Source organism: Sceloporus undulatus, chromosome 1, assembly GCF_019175285.1.
Source record: "Sceloporus undulatus isolate JIND9_A2432 ecotype Alabama chromosome 1, SceUnd_v1.1, whole genome shotgun sequence".
NCBI classification, from domain to species: domain Eukaryota; kingdom Metazoa; phylum Chordata; class Lepidosauria; order Squamata; family Phrynosomatidae; genus Sceloporus; species Sceloporus undulatus.
Genome location: NC_056522.1, coordinates 190,834,363 through 190,848,255, shown reverse-complemented (window position 1 = coordinate 190,848,255; position 13,893 = coordinate 190,834,363). Strand labels below are relative to the sequence as shown.

The following is a 13,893-nucleotide window of genomic DNA, read 5'->3' as shown; positions in this document are numbered from 1 at the left end:
TCAAAGGTGCTACAAGATCATGTCCTCCAATTTTGTCTTGAATGTCCTCCCTTTTGTGTCTGGCTAGGAAGCATGCCTTTCCATTCCTAGGAGCTTTTCTTGGGCCATGTCCCCCATTTGTGTTTTGAATGTCCTCCCTTTTGAACCTGACTGAGAAGCATGCATTGGAGTGTTTGGATCTTTTCTTGGGCCATGGCCTGTCCTCCTTGTTGGCCTTGTCCTCCATTCTGGTCCCTCCTTGGCTGTGAAGAGGACACCCACCTTGGCCACCCTGAGGAGTCCAACTCCATATATATATATACATATATATATTTCAGCTGCTGGGTGAGGGAAAGATCCTGGTGGTGAGGGAAGCTGAGGGGTGAGGGTCTTCCTTTTCCCCCTAGCTGTGGTTTAGAAAGAAAGAAAGAAAAGAAGGAGGGAAAACGTGGAAGGAGGGGGGGGAACTCTCTCGTGTATGTGTGAAGTGAATGATTTGATGTGTGGGAAAAAAAGGGAGTGCCTCTGAGAGAGCAAAAAGGGCGGGAGGAGACGAGCCAAGGCACTCAGGAGGGAAAGGCAAAGCAGAGGCAGCCCAGGAGGCTCTCCTTTGGCATTGCCCCCCTCTCCATCCAGGAGGGCAGAGACCCCGGGCACAGGCTCAGGTAAGGCTCCCCTCCTTGCCACCCTTTCCTTGCCACCCCTTTCTCTGGGCTTTGGGGGCTGCAAAGGGACTAAGAACCCCCCCTCTCCGAGGAGGACCAGGCACTCCCAAAATGGAGGACGTGCCCCCCCTCCATCAAAGCTCAAAAGGAAGGTAAATGCAGGCTTCCTTGCCACGATCAAAAAAGGAGGACCCTTTGGAATTCCTCCTGGAGAAGGGGAGGACATGGAGGACATAGGAAAGGAGAGTCTCCGGTCATCCCCCCCCAGCCCTCCCTGGCCTCAGGAGGGTGCATTAAAGTTGCATTTTGCAGCAAAGGTCTGGGAGCAGTCTTGGTCCTCCTTTTCCAGGACCCGTCCTCCATTTCTGCCTAGGAGGGATTCCCCCAAACGTCCTCCGTTTTGAGCAGGGCTAAGAAGCAGGGATTTATTGACGAAGAACAGGGTGGCCAGATTTGATCCTCCTTTTCCAGCACTTGTCCTCCATTTCAGCCTTCTGCCCAGGAGGAATTCCCAAAGGTCCTCCATTTCGATCAGGGCTAAGAAGCAGGGATTTGTTGTTTATATGAGTGTGTTTGGGTTTTATTGGCCTGGGTCCTCCATTTTCCCTTGAGTGTCCTCCATTCTCCAACGCCTTGCCCTCTTTTGCTGTGAGGACTTCTTGTCGCCCTGTCTTGAAGGAAACCTAATTGGTCTCCTTCCCTCAGCCCCTCTCTATGTATCTAATAATAATAATAATAATAATAATAATAATAATAATAGCATTAATAATAATGTCAGTGTGATGTTGCGGCTTGAGTGTCGTACTACAACTCTGGAGACCTGGGTTCAAATCACAGCTGGGCCATGGAAACCCACTGGGTGACCTTGAGCAAGTCACACTCTCTCAGCCTCTCAGGGGGAAATGCAGTGGCAAACCCTCTCTGAACAAATCTTGCCTTGAAAACCCCACAATGCGTTCACCTTAGGGTCTCCAGAAGTCAGAAACAACTTCAAGGGATACAACAACAGCAATTATCATCATCATCATCATCATCACCATCATTATTGCAACAACAAATCAACAATGCACAACCTCTGTTAAAATGCATTCATTAAAACATGCAACGGTTTCAAAGGGCCATCTATTATTATTATTATTATTATTATTATTATTATTTCTTACCCATCTCTTCCCATGGATCGAGGCAGGGAACAAAAACAAATCACTGCACAACCTCAATTAAAACAGCAATAACCAAAATGTGCAACAGTTTCAAAGAAGAAAGAAGATACATACAGTCTTCTAAAACAATCCACATTTGAAATCCATCATTTAAAATGCTTGTGAAGGAGATTTTTGGGGATGGGGAATGTGGGGAGGGGGGGGAGGTGAGCTGGTTTCTTGGGATGGTGGTAGAGGAGCCACCCATTATGGCCGAGGATGACCCAATTCTTAAATACTGTACTCTCATCCCTCAAAAGCTGTGGGACTCTCCTGCATTCAGTCCAGGACATAAGACACACACACACACACATGCCACTGCAGGTTTTGGGAAGAGCTGGTTGACATTAGCCCTGTGATGGATTTCTCTGTGGCACTGGCTTCCCCCAGGAAGCAGGGTGACCAGAGGTCCTCCTTTTCCAAGACATGTCCTACATTTCAAGCTCAGGAGGGATTTCAAAATGTCCTCCACTTTAAGCAGCATAAATTTATATTTCTGTGAGTGTTTGTAGATTTTATTGGAGCATGCCCTCCATTTTTCTTGGATGCCCTACATTTTGTGGTGCCTTGTCCTCCTTTGTGGTGAGGACATCTGGTCACTCTGCCCAGTAAAGGAAACCCAGGGAATCATCAGTTCCTTGGTTATTATAGCTAGCAAGGCCGGAGGAGTCGCTGCTGGCCTCTATGTTGTCTTCGAAGGAGGTTCATTTTACAGTACAGTGTACAGTATCGATGTCATCCAGTCCCCTACAGGAAGAAATGTTGTAATACTGTACATTGTATGGGGGTGTATCTGTGTGTGTGTGCGTGTTGTGTGCCTTCAAGTCATTTCAGACTTCTGGCAACGCTAAGGCAACCTATCATGGAGTTTCCTTGGCAAAAATTTGTTCAGGAGAGGTTTGCCGTTACCTTCCTCTGAGGCTGAGAGAGTGTGATGTGCCCAAAGTCACCTCAGTGGGCTTCATGGCTGAGCTGGGAATCCAACCCTGGTCTCCAGTCATAGTCCAGCGCTCAAACCACCACATCATGCTGGCTATCCAGGGTGCATCTGCACTGTAGAAATATTGCAGCTTGAAACCCCTTTCAGTGCTGCAGCTCCCATCCATACAATCTTGGGATTTGTCGTTCTACACAGTCTTTAGCCTTCTCTGCAAAAGAGGGTTCTTGGTGCCTCACAAAGCTACAGATCCCAGGCGTCTGTAGGGTGGAACCATGGCAGTTGAAGTGATGTTAAACTGCATTGTTTCTACAGTGTAGATGCTCCCTGAGACATATCCCACGTCCCTCACTGTCTTCATCATCAGTCGCCCTCCCAGGTATAAAAATGATCAATATTAAAGTTAGATCATATTCTGCATGGCTAGGGGGGGAAAAACATCAACAGACCAAAAAAAGCAGCTTTGTGTTCTGCCTCTCTGAAAACTGCAACAAAATTGTGCTGAAGCAGCAATGCTGTAATTCCATTTATTTTCTCCCTGCCTGCTACTCCCCCCCTCCCCCCCCCCATGAAAGGTTGCATTACATTTTCTGGAGGAGTTGCCCAAATTGGGCTGTAGGAATGTACTGAGGCTGAAAAGCAGATGCAAAGGTGAGTGAGCAGTTATTGCTATTTCCACCGAGATGCTCTCATATGACAAACCAGTGTTTTCAGGCCATGCTTTACTTTTAGTGCCATCCTTTACAGAGCATGAGAAACTGTAATTGCTATTTTGAGATTCATTTCATGTCTGACTGACAGTTGGAACCAAGAGGATTAATTTTACTGCCCATCATAAGACTGCATAGTTTTCTCAGCTCCACAATTGCAAATGCTGGCAATTGGAGCATGGGACAGGAAGGAGATTTGGGCTGCTTGGTTGCTTCTGTTGCTTCTACCACCATATTATGAGATATTAAAATAGATATCCCAAAAGGTTCACTCCTAACCATATCTGCAAACTCCTTCCAAAAAACCACATGGACATATATAGTCCAAAGTAATATCTGCTCACTAGACTATTTTGGAATAAATAGGTATAAGTAAATATAATTTCCATGTCTGCTGATAAGGCAAAAGGGAATGATGTATATACAGTATACTGTACTCTGTTCTGTTCTATTAATCACTGCTTGAGCCTGAAAGAAATCTGACTCTCCATCCCAGTTGGCTATTTGGGAATGAGGAGACAGAGCTATTAGAAAGATTGCTTTGGGAAAGGGAGGAGGAAACCAGCATCAGGGGAAAAAATTTAGTTACTAGAGGAAGAACTGTCTTCATTGAATTTCCATTTCTGCTGATAAGGCAAAAGGGAATGATGTCTATTAGTTTTATCAACTGGTCGCCTCAATTTCTGTAAAAGCTGCCATGTCTGTCTTGACTACAGCTTCTTGGGGCCCTTTGCCTGAACAAAGCAAGGCAGGAGTGCTTCAATGTCAGCCATCATAAAACCTGAAAGAGTCATTTCACTCAGTGGTAGCCAAAGTGTAGCCCCACAGACAGGTATTGTGGCTCTGAAACACATCCTAAACACCCACAGAGTGTTCTTTTTCAACAAGGGTTGCCTGTCCTGACAGAGTCCAAGATGTGTTCCCACTATGAAATAAAGCAAATTTCTGATTGATTTAAATGACTATTGTTCCCATTTGATACCAGTTCCTGTCGTAATTTGATTGATTCAAGAGTAGTGCATACCCACCAATATGTCACTGATGAAAACCAGGACACATGTGGCAACACAATACTGTACTGGAGTGTGATCAAATTGGCAAAAGTCATCACTAAGGAAGAACATACAAATTAGAAGAAGCTGCAGCAACTTGCTTTTGTTTGAGCTTCTTGGGAAGGACAAGACTCAGCCCGCTCCTTTCCTCTCTTTTCTGCCAAATCAATTAAGTGCAGACTATTTTTGCACTCTGAATTCAGTTTGTAGCAGCTGAAGTAAGCAGAGGATGAAATTGCCAAATTGGGACAGCATGGTAGTGATTTGTCTTTTAAACAGGTTGCACACACATACACCACTGTTCAACATTTTTTTAAAAATGCCTGGGCTTTCCCCCCCCCCAAATAAATTGACTTCTAGCTATTTCTGCCTTCTTGGGTGGGGGTTGTTTTTTGGCAGGCCTGGGCAGAATACCTGCTAGATCTGCCAAAATTGCCCAGTTTAATCTCACTAGACATTTGTGACAGTCTCTGAACAGTGGGAAAATAAGACAAGGTCTCAGGCAAAGGGGATTGTCATCACCTCAGACCAATCCTATGGGCCAGATAGTGCCTGGGTCCTTTCCCATTACACAGTTGCAGTGCTATGATTCCAGTTTAATTGCCAAGGGAACATCCTGCACAATCCTGGGATTGGCAGTCGAAGGGAGAAGCTTTACGATTCTCAGCCAGAGAATTCTCCTATGGTACCTCTACCAAATTACAAACTCCAGAAGGATTCCACAGGATGCAGCCATGACAATTAAAAGGAAATCATAGCACTATAACGGTGTACAGTTGACCCTCCATATCCATGGATTCTTTATCCATGGATTCAGCCATCCAGGGACTGAAAATATTTTAAAAATACAGTATATAAATTCCCAATAGCAAACATTGGAGGGAGTTTACGTTCATTTTTTTTGTCCGAAGGAGATGCAGATCACCGTGCTGATGCATATTGGGTTTGTTGTTCCCATTTTGTTTTGGGTTCGCAAATCTCTTTGAGTCATTGTAACCCCTTTGTTATTCACACATGCCATCCTTTTAGGGTAAAATGGAGCTGCCTCCATTCTCTTGAACAATATAGAGCGATCTGAATTGATTTGAAAGCTTATTCACACTGTCAAAGATGTAGATCAATGCAGATCTTTCAGGAAAACTCGGGGGGGGGGCAGTATTGGACATCCCGGATTAAGTGGAGGTTTTGCCAGCCCCCCTCCCAAAAAGTGCATCTTTCGGGACATAGGTGAACAACAAGAATTCAACACAGATGCATCCCGGATTATTTTCATACTATGAATGGGGCACTTGATTTTGCCATTTTACATAAGGAACAACAGTTTACTAACCACTGTATATAATGGGATTTGAGCATCCATGGATTTTGGTATCCACCAGGGGTCCTGCAACCAAACCCCAGCTGATACTGAGTTTCCACTGTAGTATGAAGGGACCCCCAGGTAAAGGCCCTGCCCCAAATCTCCTTTTCCCATATCCCTGCCCCCTCTGTCCCCACACTATGGAGCTCTGTGGCTTTCTTTGCATTTCAGTGGTGCTTGAGTGATGTCTGTGAGCAACGAACAGTAGGACTTGGAGAAACTACATCAGCTTCACGTGTTTTTTCATCTGAGCAGCCTCTGAAGGGACTTGCTTGGCAGATGTAGGAGCTGTGTCTCCCAGTCCCAAGCCAGCTTTCCTTGACTGAGGAAATATACAGCCAGGCCTTTGAGAATACAGTTCACTGGGCTTTGTTCTCTTCTCTTATCTAGTCAGAGAAGGGGTTGAAGGACCAGAATTTACGGAGGCTATAGCTTAAGGCCATGGCTCACTGGTTTTCTCAGAAAAAACAGAAGGGAAAGGCCTGAGATACTAGAAGCCACAACAGAAAGGACCCCCAATAACAGGAGACATACTACATAAATGTAAATCAAGAACATGCCATTTATTCAGAAAGTTGGCATAGGTATAATCAATAATATAACCGCAATATCAAAATATGATTACCAAAAGATGTCAGTGGCCAATAGGAGAAATATGCTTTCTCTCACATATCCCTATTTTCCATCTAATGAAAGGGCTTTGAGGGAGAAGGAAGAGGGCTCACTCCTAGCTCTTGCAAACCAGATGGCTTGGACATGGAGGCAAAGGTTAGCCCCTAGACTAGAGGTCCCTTTTCATTGCTTAACACATACTTGAAGGATACAGACATCAACTGATAAGCAACACTGCATATCGGTTTATATCAAATATTTAGTAGAACACTTTCTCAATGAGATTGCTACTGAGAAGTCATAGTTGTACATAGTATGGGATATTCTCCCCTCCAAGAGCCCTGGTGGCACAGTGGCTAGATGCCAGTATTTCAGCCACTCACTCACAAACCTAAGGTTGTGAGTTCAATCCCAGCCAGGGGCTCAGGGTCAGCTCAGTCTTGCATCCTTCCAAGGTCACTAAAGTGAGTACCCAGCCTGTTGGGGTTAATTAGCTTACAGTTGTAGACTGCCTAGTGTGGTATGAAGTGGTATATAAATGAAGCTGCTATTGCTATTGCTGTTGTTCCACTCTGTGGAACTGGCTGATTTTGCTTTATGAGTTAATGACTATTTTAACTATTTGTACAAATAATTTTTTTTCTGTCTGCTTTTAAGAGTTAAATCTGTTCAGGGTTCAGTTTGCAAAGTTGTTGAAAAGAATGGCCTTGAGTGGCTGTACAGGAAATTTCTGCTACCCATTGCCACTGACGTTTGCTACAGTTGGTAGGAACCATACATAGAGAATGATCAAATCTTATGAGAATTTCAATACAATTTAACATCTTTAAATCGAAGAGTATAGTGTTATCTGCCAGTAATTATTTGCTGAGATAATATGGACATTCATGTTCATGTCTAACATGCTCCCTATTACTCTAAATTGTCCCAAATGCTGGAACTGAGTGCTCCATTAGCATTTGGCACTACTATGCCACTTCTTGAGCATAAAGTCTTGGTCATTTCTGCAAGTTAAGTTTGAACTAGTGCACTTGTTCTTCTGGCCCAATGCAATATGAATTTGCTTTGCTGTGTAAACTAACCTGTATACCTGAAGGCAGCTCAAGAGGGGCAACATGGAACTGAAATAATCTCCAACACATTCCCAGAAACCAAAAAGTGGAAATAACTAGTTTCATTTCATTAATTAATTTTGATTAGCAACTTTTTTCAATAAGGAGGGTATAATTACATTACATCATAATGATTGTAAGAAATATCTTAACTCCTTTTTTAACACGTTGCTAACATTTTAGATAATTTTATGACTGCAGCACTCTGTCCTCACTGAACATTGGTTCAAGTGCTGGGTCCAGTGTTGATGTCTTGTGCTCTGTTCAAGGTGTTGAAGAGATAAAAAGATTGCCAAGAGAAGAGTATGTCTTATATACAGGCCAGTAGCTTGTAGCATTTAGATTTTTAAAAGGTAACTAAAAGCATCTATTTAGGCTACTGCTGAAAAACATGGAAGCAAATATTTACTTTTTAAAAATGTGGAAATGGTATCTCATTACTTTTACAAGCATTGGAAATCACCACATGAACATTGCAAAAACATGCTGTGGGGGATCACAGTTCAGGTCTAGCTCTGTGACATCTGTTTCTTCAAAGTACAATATAGAAGGATATGTGTTGCTTTGTCTACTGCAGGGTAGAGAACTACTTACACCATAGTTTTTTGTGGGTTTTTCAGGCTATGTGGCCATGTTCTAGCAGAGTTTCTTTCTGACGTTTCGCCAGCATCTGTTTCTTTTCAACAACATTATTTTTCCAGGCAAAGCATTCTCTGAAGATGCCAGCCATGAAAGCCTTCGACTTAACATTACTTACACCATATTTTTTGCATCTACCTCTTTTTCTGTGTAAAAACTCAATACACAGTCAGAAACAAGAACATCAACACTTTTCTGGGAATAAGTCCCATTTAGCACAGTGAGGATTTACTTTTAGATAAACATGCATAAGATTGCAATGTCAATTCCATTGGAAACAATCGGAATTAAACAAGAAAGAGTCTTGTGGTACTTTAAAAACTAAGGCAGATTTGTTATGGATAGGTTTTCATGGACTTGAGGACATTTTACCAAACACATGAAGTATTATTCTTAGTTGTCAGATACAAACACAGCTAACTTTAGCTGGGAGCTGCTTCATACTTGATCCTCTTTTCATGGAAAGGTTTCAACCAATACAGGGATGGGGAATCAGTGGTGCTATGGGCATAATCTGAAGTACTGTATTTAGAGGATGCCTTTCTCAACATCTTTCCTGTTTCCCTTGAGAATTATCCACACTCTATCTGTTCCCATCATTGACTGGAAGTATCACGAGAACTTCTCCTGTCTCTTATACATTCATCCACGTTAGGATCTCTACAGTAATCCTAGACCCCACCTGTTGGCTGAAGTTTCAGGAATATTTTAAGCATTGTACAATCAGAGGATATGTCAAAATCTTTTTCCCAAAAGAGTTAAAGGTGCAGATGAAGAACAAGAAAATATTTAAGCACACAGTATTTTGAAATCTGCTATACATACATTTGACAAGAAACAGTGGTTCTTTGCTCAGTATTCTTAAGGAGAAAAAATGGATCTTAGGCTTAATATTTGTTGAGATGACTGCCTTGTTTTACTTGGTGATGAGGATAGAGCAACATCACAAAATTACAAATGAGCCAAACCAAAAACCACATATCCAAATATACTAAACTACATGTAGGATGGTTGGCCCTCAAATGGTTTGGCCTGTAATCTTTGTCTTCTGTATTTAAACAAGGCTGGAGCAAAAGGAGAGAGATCCATTATAGAATCTGGAATTAAAGTGTTTGGTTGAGTGCCCTCTCTAAAAAAAAGAAGACAGCACACTTTTTAGTATGTTTTCCATTGTCTTTTTGGACAGGATCTCTCCAGCCTAAGACTGAGGAACCAATGCCTATTATTTTATATATTCCAACAGAATAGCTCATTCCATGTTCCATATTCATTTTTGAGCCATTATTACTGTGTGTATTGTTTCATACTACAGTTATCTTTAACACTATACTTATTACTGTTTGACAGGATGGTCTTTTAGTTACCGTATTTAGATATTGTTCCCAATAATAGCCAAACTGATTACTGTAACAACACAGTAGCTGCACTGTCTCTTTTTAAATAGGAAGCCTTACAAAGCAAATGGAAATTCCTTCTTTCTTTTAAAATTATATTATAATTACTTAAATATTCCCCATCATCATCATCATCAAGCAATCAGTGGCAGTTGGATGCCGATGGAAACAAGGAGAATCTATGGACTTTATCACACCAGCCTACTGTCCTGCCACAATTGTACTAGTTTTAGATTGGACGTATACAGGTTGGGCATAATTTCTTATCATATTTCTCTCAACAATAGCACTTTGGCGATTCATCTGTTTTCCAGAATGCCAAACGTAGCCTTCTGGGAGGAAGGGTGGGAATGAGCAATTGTGGCTGCCAACCGCCTCCTGAAGCTGGCTGTCGTGTGAATGCGCACCAAAAAAGTTGGCAGCCATGATCATGGCTCTTTCTACCCTCCTGAAGCATAGGGCTGCTGAGCACACATTCACACAGCAGGCCCATGTATGAAATTGCAGCTGCCAACTGCCTCCTGAAGCCAGATGTATGAATGTGCACACAGCAGACAGCTTTAGGAAGTTGTTGGTGGCTGCAATCACTGCAAGGAGGAAGGGGAAGGGGAGTGGGGCAGAATCATGCCTACTCACACCGTGTGACCGCCTCAGAATTGAAGCTGCAGTGGAAGGGACCTATTGCACGGAGGCAGTAATAGAATTGCAGTAAGACTGGGAGCCCATTGATGAGTTTTTCCCATCAGTAAAGAAGTGCACTATACAGTTGGCCCTCTGTACCCATGGATTTTTCTATCCATGGATTCAACCATCCATGGCTTGAAAATGCTTTTTTAAATATATAAATTCCAAAAAGCAAACCTTGATTTTTTTCCCATTTTATTTAAGAGACACCATTTTACTATCCCATTGTATTTAATGGGATTTGAGCATCCACAAATTGTGGTGTCTACGGGGTTCCTGGAACCAAACCCCAGCAGATAACAAGGCTCCACTGTAGTAACAAATCGAATGCAGTGCAGCAGTAGAACAGCAACAACATTGTGTGATAAGTACCGGCCAGTACAAACTTTTCTCCTGTTAAAATTCTGTTTTTTAGCCTTGAGTGATAAAGTTCTATATCAAAATGAAGATCCTCCAAGCTTTTTTGTTCTGTTTCCCACACCTTCTTGTCTCTTCTCACTGATTCCTCATTCAAACATTCTTCCTTTAACACTCTTCCCTCAACTTTAAAAAAAAAACACTCTAAAGAATTAACAAGAGCCAGCATGATGTAGTGGTTTGATTACTGGACTTGGATTCTGGGAAACAAAGGTTCAAATCCCTGCTCAGCTGTGGAAGCCTACTGAATGTCCTTGTACAAGTTGTATTCTCTCAGCCTCAGAAGGTGGGAAGGACAAACCTTCTCCAAATCATCCAAGAAGTTTATCACACAGGAGGAATTTCTCTTAATTTCGAATGAAAAGAAAATGAGGCCAGAACGCATTCACGTGAATTCGCTAGTTCAGCGAATTTACGTGAATTCGAATTGTGTTCGAACTGACTTCCCATTGCCTGAAAATAGCTTGCCATTGCCCAAAATTGCGTGTGATCACCTCTCACGCAATAACGTGAAACCCCAAGATTGCATTCTGACTGACTTCCCATTGCCCGAAATTGGGTGTGGTGGTCTATCAAGCAATAACGTTAAACCCCATGATTGCGTTCCGATTGCCATTGGATTATACTAATTGTTATTGTTATTGTTTTTCTTTTTTGTTGTTATTTTTATGATTGGGAGGAGGGTTGTGGGAGTGGACTATTTAAAATTGTGATTTTTCCCCTATATTGTATCTTACTTCTATTTGCTCTGTAAACCACCTTGATTCCCTTGGGAAAAGGCAGAATATAATAATAATAATTATTATTATTAACCTTAATTTAAAATTCATTTTGGAATTATTATATAGATAGAAAAGAGAGGAAGCACAGGTAACTCCAAATTGGCAGAACAATGCCACTGTCTCTGTCTCTGTCTCTGTCTCCCCTTGTTAAAAAAAATAAATCATCTTTCTTCATGGAAGGAAAAGTTTCTAAGCCAAGCTGACACTGGAACAAATGGGGTGTGTAGATTGCCTGAATATAATTGTTGTTTAAAAATAAAATGGTGACCAAAAGGAGGAGAAGAAGACAAACAACATGGATCTGCATATACCTTGCATATTCTAATCTAGTTATGTAACTTTAGCAATGATTTTCATATTTTTAGTATAATATAATTTCATATAATGGGGAAGATTGTGTTCAGGTTATAGTGTAGTCATTTGTCCAGGTGCCAGCTGTTGATGGACAAGTTTAAGGTGTTTTTAAAAAATACTAAACTGTACTTGGTTTGGATATCCTTTCAAATAAAAAGGAGGCTGTCCTCTTCAAAGTAGGACATGCAGCCTTCCTAGTTCAGGATTTAGCTGTGGTATCCAGGATCTGGAAATACAATATATGCACCTAATATGAATATGTACAGTATTAGCCTCATTCAAGCTTTACTTTTTGGAAGCATATAATGAACAGCATTTCAGTGAGTGCAATTACAAAATGTCATGAAGTTGGGGGATCCTGATCTCATAAAGCTCTAACTGCATTCCAGACCTTTAAACTCCTTTACAGACCTTTCCTATTAACACAGGGAGATTGGGAATAGAGTGCCATAACCATTGTTCCCTCTCTAACATGTTTACCGAAAACCAGTACCTGAATAGGGCTATTAGAAAACACCAGCTGCAAGGAAGTGTTCTCTTGCCGGGATATTTGTCTTTCATTAAACACTCCACACTTTGCATGATGTGTCATTCTCAATTTATAATTTTGTGATATTCTGCCTCTTTCTGCGTTGATCAGTATGTATTTGCATCCTCTTTCTTCAGTGGATGTTACCAACTGACAGACGCTTTTGCAATGAATTTTCTACCAGAGACTCTAGTGGCAAGGACACCTCAACATATCAGCTTCTTTAAATTAATATTTAAAAATAAAATCACTTTGAATACATGTACATATTTACAGTGCTTTTTTATTGCTCTTGGTGGAATTTATTGTTATCATCGTTGTCATCACCACCATCCCTTTCTGCATCCCCAAGGAACAATGTAAAACCATGTGTTGCTGCAGAAGTCCTCTAGTACTATTGAAGCTCAGCACAACTGCAGAGGAATCCTCAAGTTGAACTGGAAAGACACAGTCTTGGCTTGGGATCTAGTCTTCACATGAATTACAGCAGGACTCAAAAACATGGTGTGACATCTTCTAATCATATATGAGATTCTTCAAGACTAGGCATGAGATCAAGACATTTTGCCACTTTCATGCAGGCGTGAGAGTGTGATGGGGAATCTTGCCATAATTCCTGTTTTGTTTTGTTTTTAATGTAGTTGCCAGTGCCAAGCATATTTATGGGTCCTTTTCTATAGCTTACTATTTTTGGCTCTCCTAGTTACTGTGCAGAGATTATGGTACACAACCCAGCAGCTAGGAATTCCAAGTAATCCAAGAGCACACAAGTGCAAGCATCCTGAAGAAGGCTGAGGTTGTCTGCAACAAGCACTCCCCACAATGGGGGAGATTTTGTAGGTGTCTCCTACTTAAGTGCAAGAAACTCTATCTCTGCTTTAGCTATTCATGCCATGGGGCTGCAAATGATGGTCCATTTCTTCTGGCAGAGGTGGAGGCCAATCCTTCTGAATGAATGAATCATCCACGCATAGATGCCTAACTTCTGGGGAAGCGTCATCATCTGGAGCAGGAGACTCCTCCTATGATTCAGAATTTTCAGGGGATCTGTGTGACATTCCACCAAGTGGTCCAAAAGAAAACTATAGACAATGTCAAGGAAAGGAGCCAATGGTGCTTCTAGTATTTATTTATTTATTGCACCTCTGTCCTCCCTTTTTCCCAAACTGGGAACCAAGGCAAATATGGAATCCTGAATGGGGTCCAAATTTACTTTTCCCCCCAAGCCCTTTGGAAATTTAGGTCAAGGGTAATGATTTGCATCTTTCTGGATCCTGTTATGTTCTGCCGCACTCCCACAACTGCATAAATACGATTTATACCTGAGACCTTAATAACACTTAGTATTGCTTGCTAATAATAATAATAATAATAATAATAACAACAGTCTTAAAGAATTTCTTTGCTCCCGTTCCTCCTCATTCCTTCCTCCCCTTCTCAGACAGGGATACAAATCTTTTTGTAC

The 13,893-nt window shown here is 41.7% G+C and overlaps 1 protein-coding gene across 1 annotated transcript in view; it reads left to right on the top strand.

Annotated features, from left to right (window-relative positions):
• The first annotated feature begins 535 nt into the window (after window positions 1–535).
• SPATS2L (spermatogenesis associated serine rich 2 like) overlaps window positions 536–13,893 on the top strand; it is an 82,168-nt gene continuing 68,810 nt past the window's right edge. The window contains exon 1 of the mRNA XM_042472109.1: window positions 536–644. The gene's annotated coding sequence lies outside the window, so the exon portion shown is untranslated. The remainder of the gene's footprint in view (window positions 645–13,893) is intronic.